Source organism: Oryzias latipes, chromosome 17 (genome assembly GCF_002234675.1).
Source record: "Oryzias latipes chromosome 17, ASM223467v1".
In the NCBI taxonomy this organism is placed as follows: Eukaryota; Metazoa; Chordata; class Actinopteri; order Beloniformes; family Adrianichthyidae; genus Oryzias; species Oryzias latipes.
Window position 1 is genome coordinate 7,261,692 of NC_019875.2, and position 18,370 is coordinate 7,280,061.

General features: G+C 40.5%; 1 protein-coding gene and 14 non-coding genes across 18 annotated transcripts in view; 14 read left to right on the forward strand and 1 right to left on the reverse strand.

Moving 5' to 3' along the window:
• pfkp (phosphofructokinase, platelet) overlaps positions 1 to 18,370 on the reverse strand; it is a 105,471-nt gene that overhangs the window by 60,408 nt on the left and 26,693 nt on the right. The gene's annotated exons all lie outside the window — the stretch shown is intronic.
• Positions 1,731 to 1,820, forward strand: trnar-ucu. The gene is given in 2 exon segments: positions 1,731 to 1,767; positions 1,785 to 1,820. It is a non-coding gene; the product is annotated as a tRNA-Arg (tRNA).
• trnar-ucu lies at positions 2,401 to 2,490 on the forward strand. Its single transcript is given in 2 exon segments — positions 2,401 to 2,437; positions 2,455 to 2,490. It is a non-coding gene; the product is annotated as a tRNA-Arg (tRNA).
• trnar-ucu lies at positions 3,740 to 3,829 on the forward strand. The gene is given in 2 exon segments: positions 3,740 to 3,776; positions 3,794 to 3,829. It is a non-coding gene; the product is annotated as a tRNA-Arg (tRNA).
• trnar-ucu lies at positions 5,079 to 5,168 on the forward strand. The gene is given in 2 exon segments: positions 5,079 to 5,115; positions 5,133 to 5,168. It is a non-coding gene; the product is annotated as a tRNA-Arg (tRNA).
• On the forward strand, positions 5,749 to 5,825 carry trnat-ugu. The gene has a single exon. It is a non-coding gene; the product is annotated as a tRNA-Thr (tRNA).
• Positions 6,406 to 6,495, forward strand: trnas-gcu. Its single transcript is given in 2 exon segments — positions 6,406 to 6,442; positions 6,460 to 6,495. It is a non-coding gene; the product is annotated as a tRNA-Ser (tRNA).
• On the forward strand, positions 7,076 to 7,165 carry trnar-ucu. Its single transcript is given in 2 exon segments — positions 7,076 to 7,112; positions 7,130 to 7,165. It is a non-coding gene; the product is annotated as a tRNA-Arg (tRNA).
• On the forward strand, positions 8,415 to 8,504 carry trnar-ucu. The gene is given in 2 exon segments: positions 8,415 to 8,451; positions 8,469 to 8,504. It is a non-coding gene; the product is annotated as a tRNA-Arg (tRNA).
• trnar-ucu lies at positions 10,425 to 10,514 on the forward strand. Its single transcript is given in 2 exon segments — positions 10,425 to 10,461; positions 10,479 to 10,514. It is a non-coding gene; the product is annotated as a tRNA-Arg (tRNA).
• Positions 11,764 to 11,853, forward strand: trnar-ucu. Its single transcript is given in 2 exon segments — positions 11,764 to 11,800; positions 11,818 to 11,853. It is a non-coding gene; the product is annotated as a tRNA-Arg (tRNA).
• On the forward strand, positions 13,773 to 13,862 carry trnar-ucu. Its single transcript is given in 2 exon segments — positions 13,773 to 13,809; positions 13,827 to 13,862. It is a non-coding gene; the product is annotated as a tRNA-Arg (tRNA).
• Positions 16,241 to 16,330, forward strand: trnar-ucu. Its single transcript is given in 2 exon segments — positions 16,241 to 16,277; positions 16,295 to 16,330. It is a non-coding gene; the product is annotated as a tRNA-Arg (tRNA).
• trnar-ucu lies at positions 16,911 to 17,000 on the forward strand. The gene is given in 2 exon segments: positions 16,911 to 16,947; positions 16,965 to 17,000. It is a non-coding gene; the product is annotated as a tRNA-Arg (tRNA).
• On the forward strand, positions 18,250 to 18,339 carry trnar-ucu. Its single transcript is given in 2 exon segments — positions 18,250 to 18,286; positions 18,304 to 18,339. It is a non-coding gene; the product is annotated as a tRNA-Arg (tRNA).

Consider the following 18,370-nt stretch of genomic DNA (forward strand, 5'->3'; position numbering starts at 1 on the left):
CTTTTGACAGGTATTTTAACCCTTGTGCTTTCCTATGACCCCACCCTTACATTGACGTAATATCCCTACCATGACAAAGTTGATAAAGGTGAAGAGGATTTCATGTAATCCATGGACACAGTGACAATCACAATTCGTTGAAGAAAAATGGTTTAGCACACCGTCTTGTGGGGTATAGATGACCCAACTCCCAATGTTAAAGAGCCAAGGATAGCACAAGGGATGAGGAAGTATGGACACTATGACGTCTTACACTTCTCAATTCGACATTTATTACAGCAGGAGTTGTTGGCTTTTGATCTCAATGGGAACACAATGTTTGAGATATACTCATTAAATCTACAATATTGCAGTTCATGTCTGTGTGTTCGGCTTGATAAGGGAATTTGTTGATTTAACAGTTTTGTGGGCCCTGTGGCGCAATGGATAGCGCACTGTGGATCTTGTAGGTCATTCAAAGGTTGTGGGTTCAAGTCCCACCAGGGTCAGCTTTTAAAAATATTAGACATTTCAAACAACTACATTAACTCCATGTAAAATACTACATAAATAGGTATCAGTTGGACACAATGCTACTAGCTATTTGGAATCCAGGACAGATTATTCACCCACGCCTGAACGTGAACATATAAAGCCAACTCTTTGTAACAGCAGTTTAAGTATTTTTAACCCTTGTGCTTCCTATGACCCCACCCTTACATTGACGTAATATCCCTACCATGACAAAGTTAGATAAAGGTGAAGAGGATTTCATGTAATCCATGGACACCAGTGACAATCACAATTCGTTGAAGAAAAAGGTTTAGCACACCGTCTTGTGGGGTATAGGATGTCCCAAACTCCCAATGTTTAAAGAGTCCAAGGATAGCACAAGGGATGAGGAAGTATGGACACTATGATCTTACACTTCTCAATTCGACATTTATTACAGCCAGGAGTTGTTGGCTTTTGATCTCAATGGGAACACAATGTTTGAGATATACTCATTAAATCTACAACATTGCAGTTCATGTCTGTGTGTTCGGCATGATAAGGGAAATTTGTTGATTTACCAGTTTTGTGGGCCCTGTGGCGCAATGGATAGCGCATTGGACTTCTAGGTGGATCTTGTAGGGCATTCAAAGGTTGTGGGTTCAAGTCCCACCAGGGTCAGCTTTTACAAAATATTAGACATTTCAAACAACTACATTAACTCCATGTCAAATACTACATAAATAGGTATCAGTTGGACACAATGCTACTAGCTATTTGGAATCCAGTACAGATTATTCACCCACCCCTAAAATCGTGAACATATAAAGCCAACTCTTTGTAACAGCAGATTTAAGAGTATTTTTAACCCTTGTGCCATCCTATGACCCCACCCCACATTGACGTAATAATCCTACCATGACAAAGTTAGATAAAGGTGAAGAGGATTTCATGTAATCCATGGACACCAGTGACAATCACAATTCGTTGAAGAAAAAAGGTTTAGCACACCGTCTTGTGGGGTATAGATGACCCAACTCCCAATGTTAAGAGCCAAGGATAGCACAAGGGATGAGGAAGTATGGACACTATGACGTCTTACACTTCTCAATTCGACATTTATTACAGCGAGGAGATGTTGGCTTTTGATCTCAATGGGAACACAATGTTTGAAATATACTCATTAAATCTACAATATTGCAGTTCATGTCTGTGTGTTTGGCTTAATAAGGGAGATTTGTTGATTAACCAGTTTTGTGGGCCCTGTGGCGCAATGGATAGCGCATTGGACTTCTAGGTGGATCTTGTAGGTCATTCAAAGGTTGTGGGTTCAAGTCCCACCAGGGTCAGCTTTTACAAAATATTAGACATTTCAAACAACTACATTAACTCCATGTAAAATACTACATAAATAGGTATCAGTTGGACACAATGCTACTAGCTATTTGGAATCCAGGACAGATTATTCACCCACGCCTGGAACCGTGAACATATAAAGCCAACTCTTTGTAACAGCAGCTTTGACAGTATTTCTAACCCTTGTGCTTTCCTATGACCCCACCCTTACATTGACGTAATATCCCTACCATGACAAAGTTGGATAAAGGTGAAGAGGATTTCATGTAATCCATGGACACCAGTGACAATCACAATTCGTTGAAGAAAAAAGGTTTAGCACACCGTCTTGTGGGGTATAGATGACCCAACTCCCAATGTTAAAGAGCCAAGGATAGCACAAGGGATGAGGAAGTATGGAAACTATGATGTCTTACACTTCTCAATTCGACATTTATTACAGCCAGGAGTTGTTGGCTTTTGATCTCAATGGGAACACAATGTTTGAAATATACTCATTAAATCTACAATATTGCAGTTCATGTCTGTGTGTTTGGCTTGATAAGGGAGATTTGTTGATTAACCAGTTTTGTGGGCCCTGTGGCGCAATGGATAGCGCATTGGACTTCTAGGTGGATCTTGTAGGTCATTCAAAGGTTGTGGGTTCAAGTCCCACCAGGGTCACCTTTTACAAAATATTAGACATTTCAAACAACTACATTAACTCCATGTAAAATACTACATAAATAGGTATCAGTTGGACACAATGCTACTAGCTATTTGGAATCCAGGACAGATTATTCACCCACGCCTGGAACCGTGAACATATAAAGCCAACTCTTTGTAACAGCAGCTTTGACAGTATTTCTAACCCTTGTGCTTTCCTATGACCCCACCCTTACATTGACGTAATATCCCTACCATGACAAAGTTGGATAAAGGTGAAGAGGATTTCATGTAATCCATGGACACCAGTGACAATCACAATTCGTTGAAGAAAAAAGGTTTAGCACACCGTCTTGTGGGGTATAGATGACCCAACACCCAATGTTAAAGAGCCAAGGATAGCACAAGGGATGAGGAAGTATGGACACTATGATGTCTTACACTTCTCAATTCGACATTTATTACAGCCAGGAGTTGTTGGCTTTTGATCTCAATGGGAACACAATGTTTGAGATATACTCATTAAATCTACAATATTGCAGTTCATGTCTGTGTGTTCGGCTTGATAAGGGAGATTTGTTGATTTACCAGTTTTGTGGGCCTGTGGCGCGATGGATAGCGCATTGGACTTCTAGGTGGATCTTGTAGGTCATTCAAAGGTTGTGGGTTCAAGCCCCACGAGGGTCAGCTTTTACAAAATATTAGAGATTTCAAACAACTAAATTAACTCCATGTCAAAAACTACTTAAATAGGTGTCAGTTGGACACAATGCTACTAGCTATTTGGAATCCAGGACAGATTATTCACCCACGCCTTGAACCGTGAACATATAAAGCCAACTCTTTGTAACAGCAGCTTTGACAGTATTTTTAACCCTTGTGCTTTCCTATGACCCCACCCTTACATTGACGTAATATCCCTACCATGACAAAGTTGGATAAAGGTGAAGAGGATTTCATGTAATCCATGGACACCAGTGACAATCACAATTCGTTGAAGTAAAAAGGTTTAGCACACCGTCTTGTGGGGTATAGATGACCCAACTCCCAATGTTAAAGAGCCAAGGATAGCACAAGGGATGAGGAAGTATGGACACTATGACGTCTTACACTTCTCAATTCGACATTTATTACAGCGAGGAGATGTTGGCTTTTGATCTCAATGGGAACACAATGTTTGAAATATACTCATTAAATCTACAATATTGCAGTTCATGTCTGTGTGTTTTGCTTGATAAGGGAGATTTGTTGATTAACCAGTTTTGTGGGCCCTGTGGCGCAATGGATAGCGCATTGGACTTCTAGGTGGATCTTGTAGGTCATTCAAAGGTTGTGGGTTCAAGTCCCACCAGGGTCAGCTTTTACAAAATATTAGACATTTCAAACAACTACATTGACTCCATGTAAAATACTACATAAATAGGTATCAGTTGGACACAATGCTACTAGCTATTTGGAATCCAGGACAGATTATTCACCCACGCCTGGAACCGTGAACATATAAAGCCAACTCTTTGTAACAGCAGCTTTGACAGTATTTCTAACCCTTGTGCTTTCCTATGACCCCACCCTTACATTGACGTAATATCCCTACCATGACAAAGTTAGATAAAGGTGAAGAGGATTTCATGTAATCCATGGACACCAGTGACAATCACAATTCGTTGAAGAAAAAAGGTTTAGCACACCGTCTTGTGGGGTATAATTGACCCAACTCCCAATGTTAAAGAGCCAAGGATAGCACAAGGGATGAGGAAGTATGGAAACTATGATGTCTTACACTTCTCAATTCGACATTTATTACAGCCAGGAGTTGTTGGCTTTTGATCTCAATGGGAACACAATGTTTGAGATATACTCATTAAATCTACAATATTGCAGTTCATGTCTGTGTGTTCGGCTTGATAAGGGAGATTTGTTGATTTACCAGTTTTGTGGGCCCTGTGGCGCAATGGATAGCGCATTGGACTTCTAGGTGGATCTTGTAGGTCATTCAAATGTTGTGGGTTCAAGCCCCACAAGGGTCAGCTTTTAAAAAATATTAGAGATTTCAAACAACTAAATTAACTCCATGTCAAAATCTACTTAAATAGGTGTCAGTTGGACACAATGCTACTAGCTATATGAAGTCCAGGACAGATTATTCACCCACGCCTGGAATCGTGAACATATAAAGCCAACTCTTTGTAACAGCAGCTTTAACAGTATTTTTAACCCTTGTGCTATCCTATGACCCCACCCTTACATTGATGTAATATCCCTACCATGACAAAGTTGGATAAAGGTGAAGAGGATTTCATGTAATCCATGGACACCAGTGACAATCACAATTCGTTGAAGAAAAAAGGTTTAGCACACCGTCTTGTGGGGTATAGATGACCCAACTCCCAATGTTAAAGAGCCAAGGATAGCACAAGGGATGAGGAAGTATGGACACTATGACGTCTTACACTTCTCAATTCGACATTTATTACAGCAAGGAGTTGTTGGCTTTTGTTCTCAATGGGAACACAATGTTTGAGATATACTCATTAAATCTACAATATTGCAGTTCATGTCTGTGTGTTCGGCTTGATAAGGGAGATTTGTTGACTACCAGTTTTGTGGGCCCTGTGGCGCAATGGATAGCGCATTGGACTTCTAGGTGGATCTTGTAGGTCATTCAAAGGTTGTGGGTTCAAGTCCCACCAGGGTCACCTTTTACAAAATATTAGACATTTCAAACAACTACATTAACTCCATGTCAAAAACTACTTAAATAGGTGTCAGTTGGACACAATGCTACTAGCTATTTGGAATCCAGGACAGATTATTCACCCACGCCTGGAACCGTGAACATATAAAGCCAACTCTTTGTAACAGCAGCTTTGACAGTATTTTTAACCCTTGTGCTTTCCTATGACCCCACCCTTACATTGACGTAATATCCCTACCATGACAAAGTTGGATAAAGGTGAAGAGGATTTCATGTAATCCATGGACACCAGTGACAATCACAATTCGTTGAAGTAAAAAGGTTTAGCACACCGTCTTGTGGGGTATAGATGACCCAACTCCCAATGTTAAAGAGCCAAGGATAGCACAAGGGATGAGGAAGTATGGACACTATGACGTCTTACACTTCTCAATTCGACATTTATTACAGCGAGGAGATGTTGGCTTTTGATCTCAATGGGAACACAATGTTTGAAATATACTCATTAAATCTACAATATTGCAGTTCATGTCTGTGTGTTTGGCTTGATAAGGGAGATTTGTTGATTAACCAGTTTTGTGGGCCCTGTGGCGCAATGGATAGCGCATTGGACTTGTAGGTCATTCAAAGGTTGTGGGTTCAAGTCCCACCAGGGTCAGCTTTTACAAAATATTAGACATTTCAAACAACTACATTAACTCCATGTAAAATACTACATAAATAGGTATCAGTTGGACACAATGCTACTAGCTATTTGGAATCCAGGACAGATTATTCACCCACGCCTGGAACCGTGAACATATAAAGCCAACTCTTTGTAACAGCAGCTTTGACAGTATTTCTAACCCTTGTGCTTTCCTATGACCCCACCCTTACATTGACGTAATATCCCTACCATGACAAAGTTAGATAAAGGTGAAGAGGATTTCATGTAATCCATGGACACCAGTGACAATCACAATTCGTTGAAGAAAAAAGGTTTAGCACACCGTCTTGTGGGGTATAGATGACCCAACACCCAATGTTAAAGAGCCAAGGATAGCACAAGGGATGAGGAAGTATGGACACTATGATGTCTTACACTTCTCAATTCGACATTTATTACAGCCAGGAGTTGTTGGCTTTTGATCTCAATGGGAACACAATGTTTGAGATATACTCATTAAATCTACAATATTGCAGTTCATGTCTGTGTGTTCGGCTTGATAAGGGAGATTTGTTGATTTACCAGTTTTGTGGGCTCTGTGGCGCGATGGATAGCGCATTGGACTGCTAGGTGGATCTTGTAGGGCATTCAAAGGTTGTGGGTTCAAGTCCCACCAGGGTCAGCTTTTACAAAATATTAGACATTTCAAACAACTAAATTAACTCCATGTCAAAAACTACTTAAATAGGTGTCAGTTGGACACAATGCTACTAGCTATTTGGAATCCAGGACAGATTATTCACCCACGCCTTGAACCGTGAACATATAAAGCCAACTCTTTGTAACAGCAGCTTTGACAGTATTTTTAACCCTTGTGCTTTCCTATGACCCCACCCTTACATTGACGTAATATCCCTACCATGACAAAGTTGGATAAAGGTGAAGAGGATTTCATGTAATCCATGGACACCAGTGACAATCACAATTCGTTGAAGTAAAAAGGTTTAGCACACCGTCTTGTGGGGTATAGATGACCCAACTCCCAATGTTAAAGAGCCAAGGATAGCACAAGGGATGAGGAAGTATGGACACTATGACGTCTTACACTTCTCAATTCGACATTTATTACAGCGAGGAGATGTTGGCTTTTGATCTCAATGGGAACACAATGTTTGAAATATACTCATTAAATCTACAATATTGCAGTTCATGTCTGTGTGTTTTGCTTGATAAGGGAGATTTGTTGATTAACCAGTTTTGTGGGCCCTGTGGCGCAATGGATAGCGCATTGGACTTCTAGGTGGATCTTGTAGGTCATTCAAAGGTTGTGGGTTCAAGTCCCACCAGGGTCAGCTTTTACAAAATATTAGACATTTCAAACAACTACATTGACTCCATGTAAAATACTACATAAATAGGTATCAGTTGGACACAATGCTACTAGCTATTTGGAATCCAGGACAGATTATTCACCCACGCCTGGAACCGTGAACATATAAAGCCAACTCTTTGTAACAGCAGCTTTGACAGTATTTCTAACCCTTGTGCTTTCCTATGACCCCACCCTTACATTGACGTAATATCCCTACCATGACAAAGTTAGATAAAGGTGAAGAGGATTTCATGTAATCCATGGACACCAGTGACAATCACAATTCGTTGAAGAAAAAAGGTTTAGCACACCGTCTTGTGGGGTATAATTGACCCAACTCCCAATGTTAAAGAGCCAAGGATAGCACAAGGGATGAGGAAGTATGGAAACTATGATGTCTTACACTTCTCAATTCGACATTTATTACAGCCAGGAGTTGTTGGCTTTTGATCTCAATGGGAACACAATGTTTGAGATATACTCATTAAATCTACAATATTGCAGTTCATGTCTGTGTGTTCGGCTTGATAAGGGAGATTTGTTGATTTAACAGTTTTGTGGGCCCTGTGGCGCAATGGATAGCGCATTGGACTTCTAGGTGGATCTTGTAGGTCATTCAAATGTTGTGGGTTCAAGCCCCACAAGGGTCAGCTTTTAAAAAATATTAGAGATTTCAAACAACTAAATTAACTCCATGTCAAAATCTACTTAAATAGGTGTCAGTTGGACACAATGCTACTAGCTATATGAAGTCCAGGACAGATTATTCACCCACGCCTGGAATCGTGAACATATAAAGCCAACTCTTTGTAACAGCAGCTTTAACAGTATTTTTAACCCTTGTGCTATCCTATGACCCCACCCTTACATTGATGTAATATCCCTACCATGACAAAGTTGGATAAAGGTGAAGAGGATTTCATGTAATCCATGGACACCAGTGACAATCACAATTCGTTGAAGAAAAAAGGTTTAGCACACCGTCTTGTGGGGTATAGATGACCCAACTCCCAATGTTAAAGAGCCAAGGATAGCACAAGGGATGAGGAAGTATGGACACTATGACGTCTTACACTTCTCAATTCGACATTTATTACAGCAAGGAGTTGTTGGCTTTTGTTCTCAATGGGAACACAATGTTTGAGATATACTCATTAAATCTACAATATTGCAGTTCATGTCTGTGTGTTCGGCTTGATAAGGGAGATTTGTTGACTACCAGTTTTGTGGGCCCTGTGGCGCAATGGATAGCGCATTGGACTTCTAGGTGGATCTTGTAGGTCATTCAAAGGTTGTGGGTTCAAGTCCCACCAGGGTCACCTTTTACAAAATATTAGACATTTCAAACAACTACATTAACTCCATGTAAAATACTACATAAATAGGTATCAGTTGGACACAATGCTACTAGCTATTTGGAATCCAGGACAGATTATTCACCCACGCCTGGAATCGTGAACTTATAAAGCCAACTCTTTGTAACAGCAGATTTGACAGTGTTTTTAACACTTGCGCTATCCTATGACCCCACCCTCACATTGACGTAATATCCCTACCATGACAAAGTTAGATAAAGGTGAAGAGGATTTCATGTAATCCATGGACACCAGTGACAATCACAATTCGTTGAAGAAAAAAGGTTTAGCACACCGTCTTGTGGGGTATAGATGACCCAACTCCCAATGTTAAAGAGCCAAGGATAGCACAAGGGATGAGGAAGTATGGAAACTATGACGTCTTACACTTCTCAATTCGACATTTATTACAGCAAGGAGTTGTTGACTTTTGATCTCAATGGGAACACAATGTTTGAGATATACTCATTAAATTTACAATATTGCAGTTCATGTCTGTGTGTTCGGCTTGATAAGGGAAATTTGTTGATTTAACAGTTTTGTGGGCCCTGTGGCGCAACGGATAGCGCATTGGACTTCTAGGTGGATCTTGTAGGTCATTCAAAGGTTGTGGGTTCAAGTCCCACCAGGGTCAGCTTTTACAAAATATTAGACATTTAAAACAACTACATTAACTCCATGTCAAAAGCTACTTAAATAGGTGTCAGTTGGACACAATGCCACTAGCTATTTGGAATCCAGTACAGATTATTCACCCACGCCTAGAATCGTGAACATATAAAGCCAACTCTTTGTAACAGCAGATTTAAGAGTATTTTTAACCCTTGTGCCATCCTATGACCCCACCCCCACATTGACGTAATAATCCTACCATGACAAAGTTAGATAAAGGTGAAGAGGATTTCATGTAATCCATGGACACCAGTGACAATCACAATTCGTTGAAGAAAAAAGGTTTAGCACACCGTCTTGTGGGGTATAGATGTCCCAACTCCCAATGTTAAAGATCCAAGGATAGCACAAGGGATGAGGAAGTATGGACACTATGACGTCTTACACTTCTCAATTCGACATTTATTACAGCCAGGAGTTGTTGGCTTTTGATCTCAATGGGAACACAATGTTTGAGATATACTCATTAAATCTACAACATTGCAGTTCATGTCTGTGTGTTCGGCATGATAAGGGAAATTTGTTGATTTACCAGTGTTGTGGGCCCTGTGGCGCAATGGATAGCGCATTGGACTTCTAGGTGGATCTTGTAAGGCATTCAAAGGTTGTGGGTTCAAGTCCCACAAGGGTCAGCTTTTACAAAATATTAGACATTTCAAACAACTACATTAACTCCATGTCAAATACTACATAAATAGGTATCAGTTGGACACAATGCTACTAGCTATTTGGAATCCAGTACAGATTATTCACCCACCCCTAGAATCGTGAACATATAAAGCCAACTCTTTGTAACAGCAGATTTAAGAGTATTTTTAACCCTTGTGCCATCCTATGACCCCACCCCCACATTGACGTAATAATCCTACCATGACAAAGTTAGATAAAGGTGAAGAGGATTTCATGTAATCCATGGACACCAGTGACAATCACAATTCGTTGAAGAAAAAAGGTTTAGCACACCGTCTTGTGGGGTATAGATGACCCAACTCCCAATGTTAAAGAGCCAAGGATAGCACAAGGGATGAGGAAGTATGGACACTATGACGTCTTACACTTCTCAATTCGACATTTATTACAGCGAGGAGATGTTGGCTTTTGATCTCAATGGGAACACAATGTTTGAAATATACTCATTAAATCTACAATATTGCAGTTCATGTCTGTGTGTTTGGCTTAATAAGGGAGATTTGTTGATTAACCAGTTTTGTGGGCCCTGTGGCGCAATGGATAGCGCATTGGACTTCTAGGTGGATCTTGTAGGTCATTCAAAGGTTGTGGGTTCAAGTCCCACCAGGGTCAGCTTTTACAAAATATTAGACATTTCAAACAACTACATTAACTCCATGTAAAATACTACATAAATAGGTATCAGTTGGACACAATGCTACTAGCTATTTGGAATCCAGGACAGATTATTCACCCACGCCTGGAACCGTGAACATATAAAGCCAACTCTTTGTAACAGCAGCTTTGACAGTATTTCTAACCCTTGTGCTTTCCTTTGACCCCACCCTTACATTGATGTAATATCCCTACCATGACAAAGTTGGATAAAGGTGAAGAGGATTTCATGTAATCCATGGACACCAGTGACAATCACAATTCGTTGAAGAAAAAAGGTTTAGCACACCGTCTTGTGGGGTATAGATGACCCAACTCCCAATGTTAAAGAGCCAAGGATAGCACAAGGGATGAGGAAGTATGGACACTATGATGTCTTACACTTCTCAATTCGACATTTATTACAGCCAGGAGTTGTTGGCTTTTGATCTCAATGGAAACACAATGTTTGAGATATACTCATTAAATCTACAATATTGCAGTTCATGTCTGTGTGTTCGGCTTGATAAGGGAGATTTGTTGACTACCAGTTTTGTGGGCCCTGTGGCGCGATGGATAGCGCATTGGACTTCTAGGTGGATCTTGTAGGTCATTCAAAGGTTGTGGGTTCAAGTCCCACGAGGGTCAGCTTTTACAAAATATTAGACATTTCAAACAACTACATTAACTCCATGTAAAATACTACATAAATAGGTATCAGTTGGACACAATGCTACTAGCTATTTGGAATCCAGGACAGATTATTCACCCACGCCTGTAACCGTGAACATATAAAGCCAACTCTTTGTAACAGCAGCTTTGACAGTATTTTTAACCCTTGTGCTTTCCTATGACCCCACCCTTACATTGACGTAATATCCCTACCATGACAAAGTTGGATAAAGGTGAAGAGGATTTCATGTAATCCATGGACACCAGTGACAATCACAATTCGTTGAAGTAAAAAGGTTTAGCACACCGTCTTGTGGGGTATAGATGACCCAACTCCCAATGTTAAAGAGCCAAGGATAGCACAAGGGATGAGGAAGTATGGACACTATGACGTCTTACACTTCTCAATTCGACATTTATTACAGCGAAGAGATGTTGGCTTTTGATCTCAATGGGAACACAATGTTTGAAATATACTCATTAAATCTACAATATTGCAGTTCATGTCTGTGTGTTTGGCTTGATAAGGGAGATTTGTTGATTAACCAGTTTTGTGGGCCCTGTGGCGCAATGGATAGCGCATTGGACTTCTAGGAGGATCTTGTAGGTCATTCAAAGGTTGTGGGTTCAAGTCCCACCAGGGTCAGCTTTTACAAAATATTAGACATTTAAAACAACTACATTAACTCCATGTCAAAAACTACTTAAATAGGTGTCAGTTGGACACAATGCTACTAGCTATTTGGAATCCAGGACAGATTATTCACCCACGCCTGGAACCGTGAACATATAAAGCCAACTCTTTGTAACAGCAGATTTAAGAGTATTTTTAACCCTTGTGCCATCCTATGACCCCACCCCCACATTGACGTAATAATCCTACCATGACAAAGTTAGATAAAGGTGAAGAGGATTTCATGTAATCCATGGACACCAGTGACAATCACAATTCGTTGAAGAAATAAGGTTTAGCACACCGTCTTGTGGGGTATAGATGACCCAACTCCCAATGTTAAAGAGCCAAGGATAGCACAAGGGATGAGGAAGTATGGACACTATGACGTCTTACACTTCTCAATTCGACATTTATTACAGCCAGGAGTTGTTGGCTTTTGATCTCAATGGGAACACAATGTTTGAGATATACTCATTAAATCTACAACATTGCAGTTCATGTCTGTGTGTTCGGCATGATAAGGGAAATTTGTTGATTTACCAGTTTTGTGGGCCCTGTGGCGCAATGGATAGCGCATTGGACTTCTAGGTGGATCTTGTAGGTCATTCAAAGATTGTGGGTTCAAGTCCCACCAGGGTCAGCTTTTACAAAATATTAGACATTTCAAACAACTACATTAACTCCATGTCAAATACTACATAAATAGGTATCAGTTGGACACAATGCTACTAGCTATTTGGAATCCAGGACAGATTATTCACCCACGCCTGGAACCGTGAACATATAAAGCCAACTCTTTGTAACAGCAGCTTTGACAGTATTTTTAACCCTTGTGCTTTCCTATGACCCCACCCTTACATTGACGTAATATCCCTACCATGACAAAGTTGGATAAAGGTGAAGAGGATTTCATGTAATCCATGGACACCAGTGACAATCACAATTCGTTGAAGTAAAAAGGTTTAGCACACCGTCTTGTGGGGTATAGATGACCCAACTCCCAATGTTAAAGAGCCAAGGATAGCACAAGGGATGAGGAAGTATGGACACTATGACGTCTTACACTTCTCAATTCGACATTTATTACAGCGAGGAGATGTTGGCTTTTGATCTCAATGGGAACACAATGTTTGAAATATACTCATTAAATCTACAATATTGCAGTTCATGTCTGTGTGTTCGGCTTGATAAGGGAGATTTGTTGATTTACCAGTTTTGTGGGCCCTGTGGCGCAATGGATAGCGCATTGGACTTCTAGGTGGATCTTGTAGGTCATTCAAATGTTGTGGGTTCAAGCCCCACAAGGGTCAGCTTTTAAAAAATATTAGAGATTTCAAACAACTAAATTAACTCCATGTCAAAATCTACTTAAATAGGTGTCAGTTGGACACAATGCTACTAGCTATATGAAGTCCAGGACAGATTATTCACCCACGCCTGGAATCGTGAACATATAAAGCCAACTCTTTGTAACAGCAGCTTTAACAGTATTTTTAACCCTTGTGCTATCCTATGACCCCACCCTTACATTGATGTAATATCCCTACCATGACAAAGTTGGATAAAGGTGAAGAGGATTTCATGTAATCCATGGACACCAGTGACAATCACAATTCGTTGAAGAAAAAAGGTTTAGCACACCGTCTTGTGGGGTATAGATGACCCAACTCCCAATGTTAAAGAGCCAAGGATAGCACAAGGGATGAGGAAGTATGGACACTATGACGTCTTACACTTCTCAATTCGACATTTATTACAGCAAGGAGTTGTTGGCTTTTGTTCTCAATGGGAACACAATGTTTGAGATATACTCATTAAATCTACAATATTGCAGTTCATGTCTGTGTGTTCGGCTTGATAAGGGAGATTTGTTGACTACCAGTTTTGTGGGCCCTGTGGCGCAATGGATAGCGCATTGGACTTCTAGGTGGATCTTGTAGGTCATTCAAAGGTTGTGGGTTCAAGTCCCACCAGGGTCAGCTTTTACAAAATATTAGACATTTCAAACAACTACATTAACTCCATGTAAAATACTACATAAATAGGTATCAGTTGGACACAATGCTACTAGCTATTTGGAATCCAGGACAGATTATTCACCCACGCCTGGAATCGTGAACATATAAAGCCAACTCTTTGTAACAGCAGATTTGACAGTGTTTTTAACACTTGCGCTATCCTATGACCCCACCCTCACATTGACGTAATATCCCTACCATGACAAAGTTAGATAAAGGTGAAGAGGATTTCATGTAATCCATGGACACCAGTGACAATCACAATTCGTTGAAGAAAAAAGGTTTAGCACACCGTCTTGTGGGGTATAGATGACCCAACTCCCAATGTTAAAGAGCCAAGGATAGCACAAGGGATGAGGAAGTATGGAAACTATGACGTCTTACACTTCTCAATTCGACATTTATTACAGCAAGGAGTTGTTGACTTTTGATCTCAATGGGAACACAATGTTTGAGATATACTCATTAAATTTACAATATTGCAGTTCATGTCTGTGTGTTCGGCTTGATAAGGGAAATTTGTTGATTTATCAGTTTTGTGGGCCCTGTGGCGCAACGGATAGCGCATTGGACTTCTAGGTGGATCTTGTAGGTCATTCAAAGGTTGTGGGTTCAAGTCCCACCAGGGTCAGCTTTTACAAAATATTAGACATTTAAAACAACTACATTAACTCCATGTCAAAAGCTACTTAAATAGGTGTCAGTTGGACACAATGCCACTAGCTATTTGGAATCCAGTACAGATTATTCACCCACGCCTAGAATCGTGAACATATAAAGCCAACTCTTTGTAACAGCAGATTTAAGAGTATTTTTAACCCTTGTGCCATCCTATGACCCCACCCCCACATTGACGTAATAATCCTACCATGACAAAGTTAGATAAAGGTGAAGAGGATTTCATGTAATCCATGGACACCAGTGACAATCACAATTCGTTGAAGAAAAAAGGTTTAGCACACCGTCTTGTGGGGTATAGATGACCCAACTCCCAATGTTAAAGAGCCAAGGATAGCACAAGGGATGAGGAAGTATGGACACTATGACGTCTTACACTTCTCAATTCGACATTTATTACAGCCAGGAGTTGTTGGCTTTTGATCTCAATGGGAACACAATGTTTGAGATATACTCATTAAATCTACAACATTGCAGTTCATGTCTGTGTGTTCGGCATGATAAGGGAAATTTGTTGATTTACCAGTTTTGTGGGCCCTGTGGCGCAATGGATAGCGCATTGGACTTCTAGGTGGGTCTTGTAGGTCATTCAAAGGTTGTGGGTTCAAGTCCCACCAGGGTCAGCTTTTACAAAATATTAGACATTTCAAACAACTACATTAACTCCATGTCAAATACTACATAAATAGGTATCAGTTGGACACAATGCTACTAGCTATTTGGAATCCAGTACAGATTATTCACCCACGCCTAGAATCGTGAACATATAAAGCCAACTCTTTGTAACAGCAGATTTAAGAGTATTTTTAACCCTTGTGCCATCCTATGACCCCACCCCCACATTGACGTAATAATCCTACCATGACAAAGTTAGATAAAGGTGAAGAGGATTTCATGTAATCCATGGACACCAGTGACAGCGAGCCGGTTTAGCTCGTGCTGGTTTGCAGCGCCTTCCGTCTGTGAAACCCGGGTTCGACTCCAGGCTGCTCCCTATTCCCTTCTCTACCTCTGTGCCGGTCCCAAGCCCGGTTTGAGAAGGTTGCGTCAGGAAGGGCATCCGGCGTAAAACATTGCCAAATTTACCATGCGACTTGTTCGCTGTGGCGACCCCTGATGGGAGAAGCCGAAAGTGGAAGAAGAAGAGGTATCAGTTGGACACAATGCTACTAGCTATTTAGAATCCAGGACAGATTATTCACCCACGCCTGGAATCGTGAACATATAAAGCCAGCTCTTTGTAACAGCAGATTTGACAGTGTTTTTAACACTTGCGCTATCCTATGACCCCACCCTCACATTGACGTAATATCCCTACCATGACAAAGTTAGATAAAGGTGAAGAGGATTTCATGTAATCCATGGACACCAGTGACAATCACAATTCGTTGAAGAAATAAGGTTTAGCACACCGTCTTGTGGGGTATAGATGACCCAACTCCCAATGTTAAAGAGCCAAGGATAGCACAAGGGATGAGGAAGTATGGAAACTATGACGTCTTACACTTCTCAATTCGACATTTATTACAGCAAGGAGTTGTTGACTTTTGATCTCAATGGGAACACAATGTTTGAGATATACTCATTAAATTTACAATATTGCAGTTCATGTCTGTGTGTTCGGCTTGATAAGGGAAATTTGTTGATTTAACAGTTTTGTGGGCCCTGTGGCGCAATGGATAGCGCATTGGACTTCTAGGTGGATCTTGTAGGTCATTCAAAGGTTGTGGGTTCAAGTCCCACCAGGGTCAGCTTTTACAAAATATTAGACATTTAAAACAACTACATTAACTCCATGTCAAAAACTACTTAAATAGGTGTCAGTTGGACACAATGCTACTAGCTATTTGGAATCCAGTACAGATTATTCACCCACGCCTAGAATCGTGAACATATAAAGCCAACTCTTTGTAACAGCAGATTTAAGAGTATTTTTAACCCTTGTGCCATCCTATGACCCCATCCCCACATTGACGTAATAATCCTACCATGACAAAGTTAGATAAAGGTGAAGAGGATTTCATGTAATCCATGGACACCAGTGACAATCACAATTCGTTGAAGAAATAAGGTTTAGCACACCGTCTTGTGGGGTATAGATGACCCAACTCCCAATGTTAAAGAGCCAAGGATAGCACAAGGGATGAGGAAGTATGGACACTATGACGTCTTACACTTCTCAATTCGACATTTATTACAGCCAGGAGTTGTTGGCTTTTGATCTCAATGGGAACACAATGTTTGAGATATACTCATTAAATCTACAACATTGCAGTTCATGTCTGTGTGTTCGGCATGATAAGGGAAATTTGTTGATTTACCAGTTTTGTGGGCCCTGTGGCGCAATGGATAGCGCATTGGACTTCTAGGTGGATCTTGTAGGTCATTCAAAGGTTGTGGGTTCAAGTCCCACCAGGGTCAGCTTTTACAAAATATTAGACATTTCAAACAACTACATTAACTCCATGTAAAATACTACATAAATAGGTATCAGTTGGACACAATGCTACTAGCTATTTGGAATCCAGGACAGATTATTCACCCACGCCTGGAACCGTGAACATATAAAGCCAACTCTTTGTAACAGCAGATTTAAGAGTATTTTTAACCCTTGTGCCATCCTATGACCCCACCCCCACATTGACGTAATATCCCTACCATGACAAAGTTAGATAAAGGTGAAGAGGATTTCATGTAATCCATGGACACCAGTGACAATCACAATTCGTTGAAGAAATAAGGTTTAGCACACCGTCTTGTGGGGTATAGATGACCCAACTCCCAATGTTAAAGAGCCAAAGATAGCACAAGGGATGAGGAAGTATGGACACTATGATGTCTTACACTTCTCAATTCGACATTTATTACAGCCAGGAGTTGTTGGCTTTTGATCTCAATGGAAACACAATGTTTGAGATATACTCATTAAATCTACAATATTGCAGTTCATGTCTGTGTGTTCGGCTTGATAAGGGAGATTTGTTGATTTACCAGTTTTGTGGGCCCTGTGGCGCGATGGATAGCGCATTGGACTTCTAGGTGGATCTTGTAGGTCATTCAAAGGTTGTGGGTTCAAGCCCCACGAGGGTCAGCTTTTACAAAATATTAGAGATTTCAAACAACTAAATTAACTCCATGTCAAAAACTACTTAAATAGGTGTCAGTTGGACACAATGCTACTAGCTATTTGGAATCCAGTACAGATTATTCACCCACACCTAGAATCGTGAACATATAAAGCCAACTCTTTGTAACAGCAGCTTTAACAGTATTTTTAACCCTTGCGCTATCCTATGACCCCACCCTCACATTGACGTAATATCCCTACCATGACAAAGTTAGATAAAGGTGAAGAGGATTTCATGTAATCCATGGACACCAGTGACAATCACAATTCGTTGAAGAAAAAAGGTTTAGCACACCGTCTTGTGGGGTATAAATGACCCAACTCCCAATGTTAAAGAGCCAAGGATAGCACAAGGGATGAGGAAGTATGGACACTATGACGTCTTACACTTCTCAATTCGACATTTATTACAGCAAGGAGTTGTTGGCTTTTGATCTCAATGGGAACACAATGTTTGAGATATACTCATTAAATCTACAATATTGCAGTTCATGTCTGTGTGTTCGGCTTGATAAGGGAGATTTGTTGACTACCAGTTTTGTGGGCCCTGTGGCGCAATGGATAGCGCATTGGACTTCTAGGTGGATCTTGTAGGTCATTCAAAGGTTGTGGGTTCAAGTCCCACCAGGGTCAGCTTTTACAAAATATTAGACATTTCAAACAA